Below are 19,732 nucleotides of genomic sequence, written 5' to 3'. Positions count from 1 at the left end.
ATATGTGGAATGGTCCACTTGAGCTTTGGATATGACTCATTTTTGGGCTCATGCTCTAAAATGATCTTGCCAAATGGATGAACGGTGTGGATATAATAAATACATCATTATGTGGCCCGTGTAACTTTGATCTCCATTGAAGCATTAACTCAAAGCTCGAGTAGTGTCAGCGCTCGTCTTCACATGACACATACCCACACCAATTAGGTCGGTGGTGTGTGGTACACTAGCCAATCCACTTCCAATAAAGTTGAGGCTGCATGAAAGCGGATTGGTTGGTGTACCGCACACCACCCACCCGGCTGGCGTGTTGAGATCACCGAGTTATGTGGGTCCCATCATGAGGTATGTGTTATATCCATACCATACATTCATTTGGTGAGCTCCTCGTAAGGCTTGATTTATATAAAAAAATAATAATAATAATAATTAAAAAAATGAATCCAAAGATTAAATGGACCACATTAGGGATGAATGTCTACCATTGAAACCGTTTTGGGGGTCACAAAAGTTCTAAATCAATAAAGTATTTTTTTTGTCCTCTTCATCTAGGTTTGTGTGACCTTATGAACAAATTGGATGAAAAATAAATGTTATGGGTAGGCCCTACAAATGTTTTAACAATGAGAATCATTGTCCCACTACTATTTTTGATGTGGTCCACTTGAAATTTGGATATGATTCATTTTTGGGCTCATGCTTTAAAATGATCTCATCAAATGGATGAACCGTGTGGATATACTAAATACATTATTGTGGTCCCATATAATGTTGATCTCCTTTGAACCGTTCGTACAACCCAGAGCTCAAGGAGCCTAAGCGCTCGTCTTCACACTATCGTGAAATATGTTAGAAAATTGAAATTTCAAAAAATAAAGAAAAATTATTTCCTTTTAGCACCAAGTTAAATCATGTATAAATACGTTATCCTTAAAGCATGATTTGCCACCTTATCAATTGCTAATGGGTTACAGGCGAATTGTTTCTAGGATAAGACAATCCTTCTAAATCTTGCGTGCAGCAATCACGAAGGGTCTACTTAAGAACTTTTTCAACGTAACTGATCATTTGGCGGACTAGATTAGCAATCGTTTAGTAATATTCTTAGAATGAGAAAGTTTTTTGTGAGATTTGATGGTTTGGATGAGATATGTTAGAGCTGATTGGTTTTAGACCAAAATGGTCCAATTGAAGTGCAAAGTGCGTCATCTAGCACCATTACAACCACACTGCCCTCGCCCACGCCCGTGCCCACGCCCATGCCCATGCCTGTGCCTAAGTGATCGCGTGTGTGCATTCTAGCGTTATGCACTGGAACACGCAATCCGAGCATCTCAACCTCCAAATCTCTAAGTAAGAATACAACACACACTTCCACATATAAAGCATAAAATATCTTTTCTCATTTTCGATGTGGGACTAAAGAAAAACCATACTTTTCATTCGAAAATTTTGACATTGTTTTGGTGGAAAAATGAAAATTTTAAATATTTTATTTTTTCAAAACCAAAATATCAACAATCCCTCACTTGTTTTTAAAAACAAATAGTAAAATTCTGCAAGAGATAAAGACAATTACTATGCATAGAGAAAGATATCACACAATTTGAATATTTCTTTAGTGTAAGTATTTTAAAGTTTTGTCGAAATTCCTGGTTGCCTCGACTTTGAACCGATTATTCTAAAATGACATAACCGAAGATACCACACACATAATAGCTTTTATGTTATATGAGTTCATTTAAATTACTTGCTTAGTACTTTTAATGGCTATGTGCTCATCTTGTTTCATAAATGATCTCGAGAGAACTCTAACTCTCATGAGAAGTGACACCACTTCTACATTTATGTAGGTGAAATTCTTCCAATGTTTCTATTACTTAAAACACTTGTTCTATTGACTGGATTTCATTAAAAGTTCTAAGACTCAACCCTCTAGTTGTAACGACCAGCATGTTTCATCCTGGATGAGGTTACTTTTAGATTTAGTGTTGAAACATTTCATATATTAATGATTTATTTTTACCCATTGAACCCAATCTTTAGAGATTTTTTAACTTTGGGTTCTGTTTCTATCCCTCTATATGTTGTCATTACTACCTCTCTTGTTAGAGGTTCAGTAAATGGATCAACCAAATTATTACTTGACTTCACAAATGGGATCGAAATAATTCTATCTTGAATCAACTACCTTATATAATCATGTCTCAAACTTATGAGTCTGGACTTCTCATTATACGTACCACTATAAGCTCTCGCTAAAGTGGCTTCATTGTCACAATGAAATGAAACATGCGGTATAGGCTTTGCATAGAATAAAATTTCTAATAGAAGATCCCTCAACCACTTAACCTCTTTGCCAGTTGCAGCCAATGCTATGAACTCCGATTCCATTGTTGAGTGCGTTATGCAAGTTTATTTCTTGGATCCTCAAAATACAGCTGCACTTCCTAAGGTAAATATCCACTCTGTTGTAGACTTATTGTCCCTTGCACTTGATATCCAACTTGCATCGATATATCCTTCCAACATGACCTGAAATTCTGAGTAGAATAGCCCTAGTTCTTTGGTTTCTTTTGGATAACATAGAACTCTACTTGTAGCTTTCTAATGTTTTACACTTAACTTACTAATAAACCTACTTAGTTTACTCACAATGTATGCTATATTTAATCTTGTGCATTGCATATATAAGACTGCCTATAGCACTAGCATACTATAGTTATGCAACTGCTCTTTCATTACTCTCCTTTACTTTGATACTTGGATCAAATGGGGTTTTTGCCTCTTTGATTTTCAAGTGGTTAAACTTGTTCAATATCTTTTTAGTATAATGAGACCGGCATAATGCATAACCCCCACTATATTTTTTTAATTTTGAGACCTAATACAGTATCCACTTGTCCAAGATCCTTCATTTTGAAAATGGATGAGAGAAACCTCTTTGTTTCTGTTACACCTTTTATTTTATTGTTGATTATTAATATATCATCTACATATAAACATATGATTATAATATAATCATTATAAGCTTTTGAGTATATGCATTTATCAACAATGTTATATACAAAATTATAAGACAGTACTTGAGAATCAAACTTATCATGCCACTATTTTGGTGCTTGTTTTAATCCATATAAAGACTTAACAAGTCTACACGCTTTTCTTTCATTTCCTAGTAGAACAAACTCTTGTGGTTGCTCCAAATATATATATATATATATATATATATATACCTCCTCATTGAGAGAAACTTCTTTGTTTCTTTTACACTTTCTAGTTAAAACCATTGGTATTTTTCTACTGACCTTCTCTCTATCACCCTCTACAAGATAAAAATACAGATGCTGAGAGTCTATTTGATCAGGATCAAGACTCTTCTCTACTCTTGCTCTTTGAATCTTAAGAGGTTCGCTTGGAGTTTTAACTTCTTGTTGTGTTCCTTTTATTGTTTTATTAGGAGATTGAATCTCGGTATTCTTTTTCTCCATTAATAAAGAGTCCTCAAGGAACTTTACATCTTTAGATTCTATAATTACAAAGACGCACTTGATAGCTCTCGGTCCTAACTTAGATCTTTTGGGTTTAAGAGTTCTGCAATACACGAGACACCCCCACACTCTAAGATATCCTATGTTAGGTTTCATTCATTTCCATATTTTATATAAAGAAGTATTAGTTTTCTTAGATGGGATTCTATTCAGAACGTGGCATACAACTAATATCGCTTCTCCCCATAAGTTTAATGACAACTTTGTTTGTTTTAGCATTGAGTTGACTATTTCAACTAAAGTCTTATTTTTTCTCTCGGCTAAACCATTTTGTTGTGGTGTGTAGGGTGTTGTGCACTAGTGTATTATGTTGTGTACTTACAATAGGTAAAAAAATTATTAGAAAAATATTCTCATCCTCTGTCACTACGAATGTTTTTAATCTTTTTACCTAATTAATTTTTTTACTTCAGATTTATAGACCTTGAATGCATTAAATGCATCATCTTTACATTTTAGCAGATATACATACACATATCTTGAACAATCATTTATTAACGTTATGAAGTATATCTTGCCTCCTTAGGTAAGAACACCGTTTAGCACACATATGTCAGTATACACTAGGTCTAATATCTGAGACAATCTCTCAACACTAGAGAATGGTTTCTTAGTTATTTTAGACCGTATGTATACTTCACATTTATCATTCTCACTATCATTATATAAGATTAAGTCATTCTTAACCATGAGTCTTATAGTATTATGGCCTATATACGACCCGTATCCTAGTCCATACCATTCTGTAGGCTTCCGCGGTCCTTCCGGTCAAATTTCGACGACCCGCGATGTATTATCGACAGTTGTGCGCGACCCTGAGTCGTATCCCGTATTCCTGAGTCAGCTCGAACCGAGACTTGTATCCTTGCAACCACGTCGTCGTCGCGGTTCTGACGCAATGTCTCGCATGCCGATGCGATACCCGGGCCAGGAGATATGGGCCCGCATTCAGTTTGAGGAAAACACATCGTTTTGTAATTCCAAAAGAATCCATCACATCAATCATCTCACTTATCAAAGTACACCCATCACTCAATCCATTACTCTATCTCATCCCCAAGTACAAAAGTAACCCCAAAAAGTCAACTTTCCATCACTTCACCTGTCCCTCTCCCCATCACTCCGTCACTCACACCCATCCATCATCTCTCTCTCTCTCTCATTTTCTCCATTTTTTCAAGCAAGCAACCCACGTCCAAGCTCCAAGCTCCATGGATAGAGCTTGTGTGACCCACCTTCCTACCACCCAATCCCACCCTCTAAAAATCATCTCTACTGTTGAATTGCATCCCATGGAGCTCTAGAATGCGTTGGTGGAAGAAGGAAGAGGAGATCAAGGTGGGTGTTCAACATCTTGATTTTTATGATTTGAGGGCCCACATAGGGTGGGACCCATCTTGATGTATGTATTATATAGGGAGGGCCCATAGTGGCAGGGTCCCTCCCCTTCACATGTTTCTTCCTCCCTCCTTTCTCTTCTTTCATTTTTATGTTAATGATGAGGTGTGTGGCTCAGCTGGCGTGTACGTGTGTATGGCCCACGCATGATGTATTTATTTCATCCACACCATCCAGACCTTGGATGGTGGGGATCAGACGACTGGTGTAGCTCACTCCAGTTATATAGTTGTTGTATTGACGTTCCAGTTCTGTGGATCTAATCATGTGGTACGTGTTAGACCCAAACCGTGCATCTGTGGGCCACACTGTGATATATGTATTTTATCAATGCTGCACAGCAGCCGTAGGACCCACACGCACGTGGAAAATCACGTGGAGCATGTGATTTATCAACGTTGTCCATCCATTTTAGACCCTTGCTGTCCACCTGTTTTGCATCCCCGCCGTCCAGATGGCTGGACGGTGGCCACAACATGATGTATGTGTCCACGCCGTCTGTACATCGAACGTGGACCCACTTGATGGACATCTGTATCCACATCGTACATCCAATGAAATAGATTCAAATCTCTGGTGGAAACCACCTTGATGTACGTGTTTTATCCACAACTGTCCATCCATTTTGCTGGTGGGTCCCACACGTGTGGAACCACCTACCACGTGGGCCTGCTTTGAATGTAAGCAGATTGGCTAGCTACCGTACACCAGCTATGTTGCTGTTGTAGGTGGAAAAATCCACACCGTCCGTCCATTTGTGGCCCCACTCGCTGCACGCGTGCAACACCCCCACCGTTCATCTGCTGTGCAGGGGCCACCGTGATGTATTTATTTCATCCACACCGTCCAGACCATCTGGACGGTGCTGGACTATCTAGACGATGTTAGGTCACCGCGATGCATGTGTTTCATCAGCACCGTCCATCCGGACGGTGCCATGAATGGCCCCACCGTGATGTATGTTTTGTACTCCAGGTCGTCCATGCCTGGACGGTTCTGTGGGACCCCACCATGTTGTATGCATTTCATCCACACCGTCCACATATCTAGACGGTGATGTCCAATGTTTGGATGGTGTAGATTTACATAGACAATGTTTGGACAGTGCTGCTCATCGTTAGTGGGCCATGTGCCCCATGGAATGATAATGTACAGTGATACACATGTTAACCTACAACTATTGAAATGATTTTTGGTGTGGTCCAAGCCCACTTGAGGCCCATTGGTGCGGCCCATCCATGGGGCTCATCTGCCTTGTATTTGAGGCCCATGTGATAGGGCCCACCTGCCTTGTATTTAAGGCCCATATGATGGGGCCCACCTGCTTGAATCTGAGGCCTATGGGCAAGGCCCATTGTGATGTATTCGTGGCCTATGGGCAAGGCCCATTGTGATATGTATTAGGCCCATGACGCGTGGCCCTTTTGATGTATTTGAGGCCCAAATACGTGGCCCATTTGATGCTTATGAGACCCATGTGTAGGGCCCATATGTTATGTATTTAAGGCTCATGTGCAGGGCCCACCTGTTACGTATTTATGGCCCATTGGTGCAGCCCATCCATGAGGCCCATCATGATGTATTTTTGGCCCACGTGCGGGGCCCACCTATTTGTACTTTTGGCCCATGTGATGAGGCCCACCTGTTTTGTATTTGAAGCCCATATGATAAGGCTCATGTAATGCAGCCCATAGTGATGCGTGTTGGGCCCATGTGATGCGATCCATAGTGATGTGTGTTGGGCCCGTGTGAGCGGCCCATAGTGTTGTGTGTTGGGCCCATGTAAGCGGCCCATAGTGATGAGTGTTAGGCCCGTGTGAGCGACCCATAGTGATGTATTTTCAGCCCATTTGGTAAGGCCCATTGTGATGTATTTCCGGCCTATTTGGTAAGGCCCAATGAGATGTATTTTCTAGCCCATATATTGCAGCCCATTTGACATATATGGGGCTCATGTATTGCGGCCCATTGTGATGTACATGAGGTCCACGAGCGAGGCCCAATGTGATGCATATGTAGCCCATAAGTGAGGCCCATCATGATGGGTATTAGGCCCTTGAGAGAGGCCCAAGGTGATGTTTATTGGGCCGTTGTGTGAGGCCATGGGCCCACTATACGTTTGGCTCTATGAGGGCCACTCCTGGGAGCAATGATGGTTAAATGTCCACGTTGATGGGTGATGATGGTTAAATGTTCACATTGTGACCTTCTCTTAGGCTATTTGTTAGGCCGATTACCAATTTCGATTATCGAGGCCGATTCAAATTGTCGAGGCCGATTCTGATTGTTGAAACCGATTCTGATTATTGAGGCCGATTGTCGAGGCCGATTCCGATTGTCGAGGCTGATTCTGATTATCGAGGTCGATTCCGATTGTCGAGGCCGATTTCGATTGTCGAGGCCGATTCCGATTGTCAAGGCCAATTCTGATTGTCCAGGCCGATTATCGAGGCCAATTTCGATTGTCGAGGTCGATTCTGATTGTCGAGGCCAATTTTGATTATCGAGGTCGATTTCGATTGTCGAAGCCAATTCCGATTATCGAGGCTGATTCCGATTGTCGAGGTTGATTCCGATTGTTGAGGCCAATTCAAATTATCGAGGCCGATTCCGATTGTTGAGGCCGATTCCGATTATCGAAGCCGATTTCGATTGTCGAGGCCGATTCCAATTGTTGAGGCCGATTCCGATTGCCGAGGCCGATTATCGATACCAATTATGAGTATGTATCAAGATAGCATTATGATACATGCCCATATGCATCATCTGCATGTTTATTATGAGATGTGGTTAACTATTGTATATATCATTGGGCAGGTTGTTATGAGACTCCCTAATAGGCAAAGATTGTCTCACATGAGTACACGGTATACGCAGGATTGATGCATGACTAGATTATATGATTCATGCATCTTGCATTGTGTGTTACGATTACTGTATGCCCTAACGACATCAGGGCCGTAGCCTCTACAGGCATGCGTGGATAGCTACATGGGACACCGAAAATATTTAGTTTGAGCATCTGAGCACTTTGAATGTCCGTAAGTGAAAGTTCCTAAACCTCCGTGGCCAGAAAACACGCCAACGTTTAGACTGAGTGGATACATAAGCACCCGAGTGCCGAATACCAGTAAGTCGCGTCTCCCACTATGTCGTGGTCGGTTGGGAGGAGGTGTGGCCTTATCTGCTCGATTTGTTATGGGCAAAACTAGGCTGAGTTTTACCAGCTCATAAATGGGTCCACTATCGATGTGCCAGGTAGGTATTGGCTGACTACAGACCAGGCGGATAGTGAGGTCTCTTCCACTCACCTGGTTGCGCGTGATGGGGCGGCAATCTAGTTTGAAGTGTACTAGACCCGGTGATGATCTCAGCGATGTACGGTACTAATATGTGGACTTATTGAGTAGCAGTTGCATACTCATTCATTCATTCACTATCCACTTAGGCTGGTAGTGCGCAACTAATTGTTATGTACCTTCGTAATGGCAAGAATTTCTGTTGGGGGCGTGCGACTAACCTGAGATCATGAGTCTACTACATTGAGTCTGGCTATCCAAATTTAAGTATGAGATTGGTTTAGATAGAAGTCCCTTGTGATGGACCCCATAGCTTGCGATACTACGTATTATTATCCTGACTTCACACTCCAGCTTGGTCATTTCATTCGCATCGCATAGTGCATTGCATCCGCAGCATATAACATTTTGGGTTGCTATGTTTTCTGCACTTATATGGCCTAGATGAGGTAGATGGTATTCGTGACTCTTCAGAATTTGCATATTGCATTACATCATCAACATCGGATATTTGGCTCTTTATGATTCCGCATTTACATAGCTGATCCGCATTACATGACTCATAGACTTACCAGTATGTTTTTGCTTACTCTGATATTGTATGATTCATGATCTTACAAGTATTTTCGACATTATATGATTATGGAATTATATTGAATACTTGGCACTCACCTTGCACACACACTTTCATCACCCTTTAAGCTTTCTATAAGCTTATGCACGATATATGCGTGCAGGTGGCGTTAAGTTGCAGCAGCGTTGAGCTTGGAGCATGCAACTGGCTTCTGGAGGTTTGATTTCGATATATGTATTTCTCTTTCAGCATTATTGTATTCAAATGTTTATATTAGTGGATATGTGATGATGATGTTGCCTTTGTGACTTGGGTAAACTTATGATTATGCTTATTACGAGATAAAAGTACGTTGGAAAATCCTCCTTTTAAGATCTCAAGATTGGAATCTGGCGTATGAACGCTGGGAGCCGAGAATGGGGTACTACGGAGATTGTCGGCACCGGATTCGACGATCAAAAATTTTGTGAGCCCGATTTTCGAATTTGGGGCATGACAGCCTATATGTACTAACCTACCATGCTATAAGGTTATAGACTTAACCATATAATCAGTAAAATCCTTTTCATTCACTAAAAACTTAATCATCCCATTACAAGCATATCTATTTCCCACAAAGTTCTCATTCTTGGACAATTCATACATAAACCTGCTCAATTCATACATAAACCTTATCCCGGGTTTGCTCAAAAGATCCCATAAGACTAAATTCCTCCTTATGCCTGAGACATGAAGTAGGTTGTTCAGAATTAACTTCTTTCCAGAGGTAAAGAGTAATTCCATGGTTCTCTTGCAAACGACCGTAGATCGACCTTCATTTCCCATTTAAACCCCTTGACTATTGGTCACATCTTCATAGGTTTTGAAAGCAAATCTATTGTTGAATACATGGACTATGGCACCTGTATCATACCACCAATCCGAGACTTTCTCTTGAATTATGTTTACTTTCGTGACCATTACCACGATACCATCGTTTACTGCATTAACCTCTTTCTTAGGCTTTTTTCAGTCCCTAAAAACTCGAGCGAAATGCCCGATCTTTCCACAGACATAGCAAGGACCCTTGGATTTTTCATTTTTCTTCTTTTGAATTTTCTTGAATTTCCCTTGATCTTTGTTGGGTTTTAGGAAATCATTTTTTTCAAAGTTATTATTCTGGGATGGTTTTTCTACTGCAATCAACTTGGATGATGATGCATCATTTGCATCATCCCTTTTATCTCGATTACGAGATTCTTTATCAATACAAAGATGCTTTTGAATTTGTTCCAGGGTGAACTCTTCAGATTTATGTAATAGCTTCTTCCTGTAGTCTTTCTAGATCGGAGACAATTTTGCTACAATAGCTTCGACTTGAAAGGATTCAGGTAGATCTATTTTTAAAGCCTTTATTTTATTTACAATTAATTGTAATTCATGGATTTGCGCCAGTAGGGGCTTATTGTCTACCATTGTGAAAATCGAAGTACCTGGCGATTAGGAATTTCTGTGTTCTTTCTTCTTCAGTATTGTACTTGTATTCCAGTGCACTCTAGATTTCTTTTGCTAAGGTGGTTCTTGTGTACCGATCGTATAACCAATCAGAAAGTGCGTTGAAAATATGGCCGCGACATAATAATTCTTAATCTTGTCGCTTAATTCTGGCAGCGATCTATTATGGAGTATCGACGTCCGTTGCTTCTAATAGAGGTTGAAGATTCGGGTCCAAGATGTAGAGTATCTTCAATGTAGTGACAAGAAATTTCATCTTGTCTTGCCACATGGTGAAATTCGTACCATCAAATCTGTTTAATTTGATCAAATCCTGATTCATCAGTTTGACTGATGTAATACTTTCGGTATCCATAATCACACTTTAAGATCGTTGTGAAATATGTTAGAAAATCGAAAATTAAAAAAATAAAGAAAAATTGTTTCTTTTTAACACTAGGCTGAATTACATATAAATACGATGTCTTTAAAGCGTGATTCGTCCCCTTATCAATTGTTGATGGGTTACATGTGAATTGTTTCCATGATAAGACAAGCCTTCTATCTAGATCCCGCGTGCATCAATCACGAAGGGTTTAGTTAGGAACTTTTTCAACGCAGTTGATCGTCCAATAGATTGAATTAGCGGTCATCTAGCAATATTCTTAGAAGGAGAAAATTTTTGGTGAGATTTGATGGTTTGGATGAGATCTATTGGAGTTTATGGGGGTTTTTTTTTTAATACCGAAATTGTCTAGTTTATATAGGCACCAAAGGAGTGGGCCGTTGCTAGGTGGTAATCAATGGTTTAGAACGTTTATAAAATGTTTCTGACCATTGATATTAAATATGGGGCGTTTCAAATCGTTGGATCATCAAAGCCCGTCCTTTTTCGGACTGTTGTGACTTTTAAGGCTACTAGTCGTTCTCAAAATGACTGATTGCTTCAGATCCATAGATCCGACCGTTCTCTGTAGTGCAAAGTGCATTATCTAGCGCTATTACAGCCACACTGCCTGGGCACGAGCGCGCATGCGTGGCCCAAACATTTAAACCTTCAAATCTCCAAGTAAGAATATTATACATATTTCCATATATAAAGTACAAAATATCTTTCATCCATTTTAATGGGTGACTAAAGAAAAATTACACTTTTCATTTAAAAATTTCAACACCATTCTGTCGAGAAAATAAAAATTTTTAAAATTTTATTTTTTTCAAAACCAAAATACCAACACCTACGATAAGTACCCACACCAACCACCAACCAAGTCGAGGTGTGTGGTACGCCAACAAGCTACACCTAAACCTTTCCCAAAAGTGGTACACTTCGTAAAGTAAAACTTCTCAGTAGGCAATGCCGAGGAACCCGTGGTGTGGTATAGTGTGTTTACGTTACCAAGTTCTATACGCCCTACCATGATGTATGTGTTATACCAGACAATACATACGTTTTATGAGACCTATTTAGAAAGTAGTGGAGATAATAATGCTTATAGTTGAAACCTTCCTAACGCCCCCTACATGTTGTTTATTTGCCATACAACCTGTATATAAGGTCACATAAACCCGTATAAATGGAAAACATAAATATCAGCTTCCAAAACCTTAGGGCCCGTTTGGGCAAACGGTTTTAGGTGTATTGAGGTGTATAGAATTAGCTAGTCAGATGCATTTAATGCTGTCAGTGGATGGTCGGGTGGTTTGGGTGTAGATGCCAATCCCATGACCAGCTAAGGTTCTATTTGGGTGTTGTGGTATTGCAACCATCCCACCAATTAAAACGACTTTTCTCTTGAAAATCCTAAAACGACTACCATTTCTCTCTCTTCTCTACCTTTCCTTCCATGGCCGATTCCCGCAACAGCTTTTGGACCTGTGGAGGAGGGGAACAGAAGACAAAGATGCCGAACGATAGTGCCTTTGGGCAGGCCTACCAAAAATCTACACACTCGCTCGATCCTCCCACCGAATGGTGCTCCAGCAGGCCGAGGACGATTTACAACGTGCCTTCGACATCCATGTCACCTTCGTCTTCGGCCATCAACGATCATGAGCTGCAGTGGAGAAAACGAGTTACTGGTTACAAGTCATATGCTCTGGGCGGGCAAGTTAAGGCCTCTTTCCGTAAGGGATTCCGCTGGGTCAAGAACATTTGCTCCCATTTCGTCCATGGCCACTGAAATAGAGAAATTGACAAAAATAACCCTCACTGATTTTTTTAATTTCTTTTCTTTCCTGTTGGAAATTGCTTTTGGGAGATCAAGGGGCATTTCTAGGAGAGGAAGGTTGATGGATTTGTATGTCTTTTTGTTTATTTGTTTGGGTGTTTTGGGGGAAGGTTTTCTTCTTTTGGGGGGAATTGATTTCTATCAGCCGATTCTTTGTTTTGTAGGTGATTTTATTTGTGGTGCCATTCAACACCACAACACCCAAACAAAACCGATGCAGCGAGAAAACCAGGGAGGGATTTGTGAATCCCTCATCTCATCACCTCAAATCCCGCACTTTACCTTATCCACCCTAAACCCTCACTGCCCAAACAGACTATCATGCGGCAGCTGCTGAATTTGGCAATCCAATCCCATATAATCCCTCCTAGTACATCCAAAGCCGTTTAGACAGTCCCTTGGTGGCCATCAAGAAGCTTTCAAACGGTAAACATTCAATCCCGCCTTTTGCCCTGGGTCCACTGGAGCTCTCGTTTCCTTTTCACCGACGCCTGTACGGACGCACGTGCAGTTAAATTCTCCGAAGACCGAGGTGTGTGGGATAGAGTGCGTGCTTTGTTTTTCCCGACCAGCACGTGAGCTTTGCTATTATTTCTCTGACCAGGATAACCTGCCCCTCATTTTTCTTATTTACTTTAGCTCGGCGCTGATTCGGGATTTATGCACATATTGCCGCCTGGCTTTTCGGCTATAAATAAAAAAACCTCTCGCTTTTAAACTAATTTTTTAAATTTACCATAGCTTTTACCGTTACATATTAAACTGCCTGCTGTTAGTTACAATTGTTTTTTGAATTATCATATTCACCAAACTACCGTCCCTTCATTTTAGGATGTGGCCCAAAAAATGTGACATTTTTTAAGCTCAAAGTGGGCCCACGATCAATCCTACTATTTTATGTGATGTGGTTCACTAGAACTTGTTATTGGACTCATTTTTTTGGCCCATGCCATAAAATGAGCTGGGAAAATGGATGGACATTGTGGACTTGTCACAAACATCACGTGGCCATGAATGTTTCAATGGTGTGCATGCAATCCCCACTATTTCATTTTCGTTTGGCCCACTTAAGCTTTAAATCGGACTATTTTTTGTTACATGGGCTAAAATTACATGGCAAAACAGATGGACGGAGTGGATTTGTCAAAAACATCATGGTGGGCCCTACCTACTGTAGAGCAACCCTCCATGTGGACTCAAATGTCTGCTGAACATCTGGCTCGCACATTTATTGACTATGGTGGCCGGACAACATAGTTCCGACCCTATGTGGTGCTCTTCTTGATGTTTGTGAGAAGCCTATCCATCCATCTATTTTTCCAACTCATTTTAAGACATGGCCAAAAAATGATATAGATCCAAAGGTCAAAGTGGGCCCACAATGGTCCCAAGATATTTCAACAGTGGGTGTTCAATCTCATTGTTCCGTGTAGCCCACTTGAAATTTGGATTTGCTTTAAAATGAGCTGAAAAAATAGATTAATGGAGTGGATTTGTCACAAACAATCTATAATCCGACGAATGTTTCAATAATGGGCATTCAATCCCCACTCTTTTCTGCTCCTTTGGCCCACCCGAGATCTGTCTCGGCCTCATTTCTAGGGCCATGCCCTAAAATGACATGGAAAATCCTATAGATTGGGTGAATTTCTTTTTAAAATCATGGTGGCCCCCACCTACAGTCCGGCAACCCTCTCCCCCTCTGGACTTAAATGTCCAACAGCTCTCAAAACTGGTTTATTGACATTGATTATCCTGCCAACGTACCCCAACCGTACCTGGGCCCACCTTGATGTTTATGAAAAGCTACCTGTCTATTGGTTTTGCTGGCTCATTTTAGGGCATGGCCCAAAAATGAGTCAGATCCAAATCCCAAATTGGGCCCACGATGGCCTGCAAGAATATTAAACAATGGGCACTCTTTTACATTATTTACTGTGGTGTGGTCCACTTGGGCTTTATATATGTTTCATTTTTGGACTCATGCCCTAAAATGAGTTATGAAAACATGTGTACATGTACGGGGTGGATCTTATCTACTATTCCTATGGGCTCCACCAAACCATACACCATTACTGTATCCAAAACCCTTCCTACTCAAAACATCAAACTCCAACCACATTATGCCGATGACAAACCTCAAACGTCTACGAACTTCCCATCCTCAGGCACGTGACCCCTCCCTTACCTAGACCCACGCGTGCTCCCTCATTATCACAATCTCCACCCCACGTTCCACCTCCTGCACCCTCTCCCCAACTAACCGTCCCATCTACGCCACATCATCGTTCACTAACATGTTTTTGAAATTTTTGGTTTAAAAAATAAATAGAAGTTCAAAATTTTCTTTTTCTCTTCAAAACGTTATTTGAAAAATTAAAGAAAAGGTAGATTTTCTTTAGTGCCATGCTGGATAATAGAGTAATAGAAAAGTTATTGTTTATAAGTGTTTGAGTGGGTAGTATTCTTACCCGGAGAAATGAAGGATGAGATGCCCAATTTTCTTTGGCATGCCATTGGATGGTGGCTTAGTGTTTTAGATTTACACCTTGAACAATATAAGGTGTGGATTGAATAAAGGGTTGAGCTTGTTGACTTTAGTGAATGGATGATTGGGGAATTTGTGAATACGAATAAGGTGGACCACAATGTATGCTAATAGGTAGAGAGAAGTAGACTGTTGCGCACCTACGGAAGCAAACAACAATGGAGACCCTAGCTATATAGCAGGGGATCCTCCGATGTTCAAGTTAGGGCAGAGACTCTGGGTCCAGTAGAACTTAGGGTGTTTTAAAAAAATAAAAATTAAAATTAAAAAAAATTTACATACCTTTTTCCACAAGTGAGACACTTATTTATAATCTAAGGCAATACCTATATATGGTAGATGTGTATCACGGAAGGGATCTCCCTCCGAATGTGTCGTAGTCGTTTTTCCGATATCCTCGAAGAAGATCTTGGAGAGATCTTCTATTGATAAGATCTCCAAGTGGTCGGGATTCAAAGAGATCACGATAGACGACCAAAGTCGAGCTTTAGGCTGATGGGCCGAGGTCGACTTCCTGGTCGAGGGGTCAAGGCCGACTTCTTGGTCGGGAGGTCGAGGCCCCACAGATAGAGCCGAACTGTTAATCGTGGGGAAGGGGCCTTTCTTTGAGGCAGGTCGGGTCCATATCAATAGTCATTAGCTGGTCGTGATAAGATCTTGACTGGAGCCGATCCCTACTGTTGGTGGTTGATCGTTGGTGGTCGATCCTCGAACTGATTGTGGAAGTCATTCTCAGTTGTCAGGGCTGAGCTCTTATCTAACCTCCTTGTGTTTTGTGTTCTCTCTCATTATGGTTGTTTTGGTCATTCCATTTTCACCCATAACAGTAGCCTTCTACTTCCGAGCACCCTTCGGGAGCTCAAGAAGTAAGTTGGTATGTGTTGGGGCTTAAGTGCGGGAGCTTATGCATAGGTGGACGTCAGGTCAGAAATGCTAATCATTATGGAAGAAGGGGGAAAGGCGGTTAGCACAAAGATCGAGGGAGATCCCACAAAGATCACAATGATGCACTCGAGGAGACGTGTGTTGGAACAACGCCTCTTCAGTTCTCAGCTGATGGCATGCAGGCACATGTTCTTGCTTTGAAGGTCAGGTTGGCCCGCGAATAGGCGGTCATCACATGGAGGGAGGCGTGAACTATAACGCCTCCTTAGGCTACGACACTAAATGTGGACAATTAATGCCTGCAACCGAGGCGCCTGTAAAAGGGGGGGAATACCTTTGTAGTCAGTTTATTTGCTCATACAGCTCTCACAGACCACCGGAGTTGGACGATTTTCGACAAATAAGAATTCTTTTCTCCAGTATGCTCTTCCTTCTCGTGTCTCCTACTTCGGCCACATCCCTTTCCTTCTTCTTCAATTTTCTTTTCTTTCAGTCTTTTCGTTGGTCATAATGTCGGACAGTTTCGATAGATGGTTTGTGCCGGGAGTGTTCCAGGGCGATTCTGATCCGGAGAGCATGGATTCCCGGCTAGGTGCCCCTTCTAAACCACCATCTCCGGTGTCGTTAGGTCGGGAGGAGGTGGCAGAGTTTGCCCAGTCATAAGGGTGGCAGCTCAGCCTGTCGCTAAGCGGCCCTTAGTCGTCGGCCCTTTCGGGTCACGGCTGGGAGATGCCGACCTTAGCTTGAGTAAGGGAGGAGTATCAGAATCCTGAATCTTTAATACTCCGAGCTCCTGAGTTCAGTGAAGTTCCGAGCCAGCCTTGCTAGGGCGAGGTGGCCATATACATGGTGGCCTTGTAGTGCGACCTCCGACTTCCCATCCATCACATTGTTCGGGAGGTCGCAAATCATTTGAGGTTGGCCACAGCCTAAATTATTCCCAATGCACGTCGAGCTTTGCTCGAGACTTTTGTCCTGTGGCACCAGCTTGAGTTCACCGAGTTGTCTATCAATGAATTTTTATACTTATACAGAGCGAAGGCTAGCCCGACCCACCATGGCTGGTATTACTTTAGTGCATGGACGAACAAGGGCTAGACCCTTATCACAGAGAACCCGTCCTCCAATAAGAGGTGGAATGACAAGTGGTTCTCCAACAGCTGAGGTGATTAGGCTGCACTCCCGTGTCCCCACCAAATTTGTAGTCTCGAGTCGAAGATAACCAAGATGTAGATTTACATTTTTCCTTAGTTGTCTTGTAACTTTGTTTGTTGACCGGATATCTTCTTTGCAGCTCTTCCACGGAGCCAGCCGCTACTTACCGACTTGCAACTTCGCTAGGTTAACCGTGCAAAGCCGCAGGACGTCGCAAAGAGGGATCAAAGGAAGTTGATGACCCCTCAATCTGGCTTGGTGCTGATCGAGCCGAAAGGTGAGTAGTATGAGCAGAGTTTCCTTCTAATTTTTTATGCTCGGATTTCATCTTTTTCCTGACTGGAGTCTTTTATTGTGCATAAATGGTTGATCCTCCTCGCCCCTCGAAGAGGATTCGACTTCCCTCAAGGGCTAGCCTAGCTAACCTAAGGGAGACAGTCAAGAAGAGGGTAGATTAGAGCCAACCGCCAAGGGGCTCATAGCAGAGCAGCCGACTTCGGCTACTGCAAGTGAGGGAGCCCGGGAAGCCCGTCCTTCTAAGATCCCTCATCAGCCAATGGCTTTAGAGGTAGTAGACTTGGAGCCTTCCCTGGCTCGAGAGGAGGCCCCCCTTACCGAGGAGCCCCCCACTGCCCCAGTTTAAGCCTAGGACGGTGGGGCTTCAAGACATTAGGCTGATTTTACCCTCGCAGCGCTCGCACACAAATCTCATAATTGGGAAGGTCAACTTGCTTCCCTGGAAAATTAGGTTGAGGCTTTGACCGACAACATGAACCTTATAATGCATATTCTAGAGAGGCAAAATCCACCTCCCAAACATAAAGCGGAACCAGACGCAGTTACTGAGCAGTCTCGATCTCCACAAGTCCCTCATGATTCGCGGGGTGTCAGACAACAACCTGGATAGTATAGTCAGGTGCCAACTCATACCGTGGGAACTACCACGCTCGCCAACTTCAACTTGCACCACACGTTAGAAAATAAGAGGTGCAGGATGGCTCCCAAGGTAATGGTTGAAAATAAAGTTCCTTGGGAGGCAGAACTTAGAGAGATACAAGGCCAGATCGATGACATCCGACAAGCATATAGAGCTCGAGTCCCGACCTCAGTAGAAGCAATGTTGGAAGAGACAAAGCTACCATTCACTGACGACATTATGGCATCTCTAGTTCCGCCCAAATTCTGGATGTCGAAAATCACCCCATATTCTGGGACTGGAGACCTAGCTAAGCATCTGGAGTCCTTCAGGGCATGGATGGAACTGCATGGTGCGACCAGTTCCATAATGTGCCGAGCATTCTCCATGACCTTGTCAGGAGCAACACGAAAGTGGTATAGGTAGCTGAAGCTGAGGTCTATCAGTTCATTGACACAACTCAGCAAGGCCTTTATCACTCAATTCATTGACGGAAAATATAGAATGAATCCAGCAACTCATCTCCTCACCATTACCCAAAAGGAAGACAAGTTGTTAAAGGACTACATCTACTTCAACGCAGAAGCAGTATAGGTGGATGACTATTCAGAACAGATAGTCATGGTTGCCATGATATCTAGTCTAAGGGAAGGCCGCGTTCTCTTCTCAATCAGCAAAAACCCTCCGACCACATTGCCCGACCTACTCAGCCGAACACAAAAGTACTCCAACGTGGAAGAACTCTTCAGCTCAATGAAGGCTACTCGGAGTGCAGGGAGCTTGGCTAAAGATCGAAAATGCAAGGAGGAGCAGATGCCCTCAGTCAGCAGCAAGAAGAGAATGGATAACAACTCGGACAGAGGTCAGCACCTAAACAAACGACCGGAGAGTAGATTTCGTTCCTACACTCCTCTGAACGCAACTCCCAAGCAAGTTCCTATAAATAGCGCCAACTGTTGATGCTGTGATCTGGACGTCCTCACTAGACCGCTACGCACCTGCGAAAGGAAACAACAATGGAGACCCTAGCTATAGTAGGGGAGCCTTCGATGTCAAAGTTAGGGCAAAGACACTGGGTCTAGTAGAACTTATGGTGTATTTTTTATGCGTATCTTTTTTTTCGCAAGTGAGGCTCTTATTTATAATCTCGTTGGTGTCAATGATGTATATGAAAATGCCTCTGTATGGTAAATGCGTATCACGGAAGGGATCTCCCTCCGAATGGGTCGTAATAATTTTTCCGAGATCCTCGGAGAATATCTCAAAGAGATCTTCTATTGATAAGATCTCCAAGTGGTTGGGATTCGAGGAGATCGCGATAGACAGCCGAGGTCGACTTCTTGGTCGGGTGGTCGAGGTCAACTTCCTAGTCGGGGGTCGAGTCCAACTTCTTGGTCGGGAAGTCGAGGCCCCGCGGACCGAGCCGAACTGTTAATTGTGGGGAGGGGGCCTTTCTTCAAGGCAGGTCGGGTCTATATCGATAGTCATTAGCTGGTCGTGATAAGATCTCGACCAAAGCCGATCCTACTGTTGGTGGTTGATCGTTGGTGATAGATTCATGAACTGATTGTGGAGGTCGTTCTCAGTAGTCGAGGCCGAGCTCTTATCCGACCTCATTTACTTATAATTTGTGTTCTCTCTCATTATGTTTATCTTGGTCAATCTATTTTCACCTATAACACAGTCCATTCTGCGTATAGAT

Source organism: Magnolia sinica, chromosome 5 (genome assembly GCF_029962835.1).
Source record: "Magnolia sinica isolate HGM2019 chromosome 5, MsV1, whole genome shotgun sequence".
NCBI lineage: Eukaryota > Viridiplantae > Streptophyta > Magnoliopsida > Magnoliales > Magnoliaceae > Magnolia > Magnolia sinica.
Note: the sequence above shows the minus strand (reverse complement) of the source record.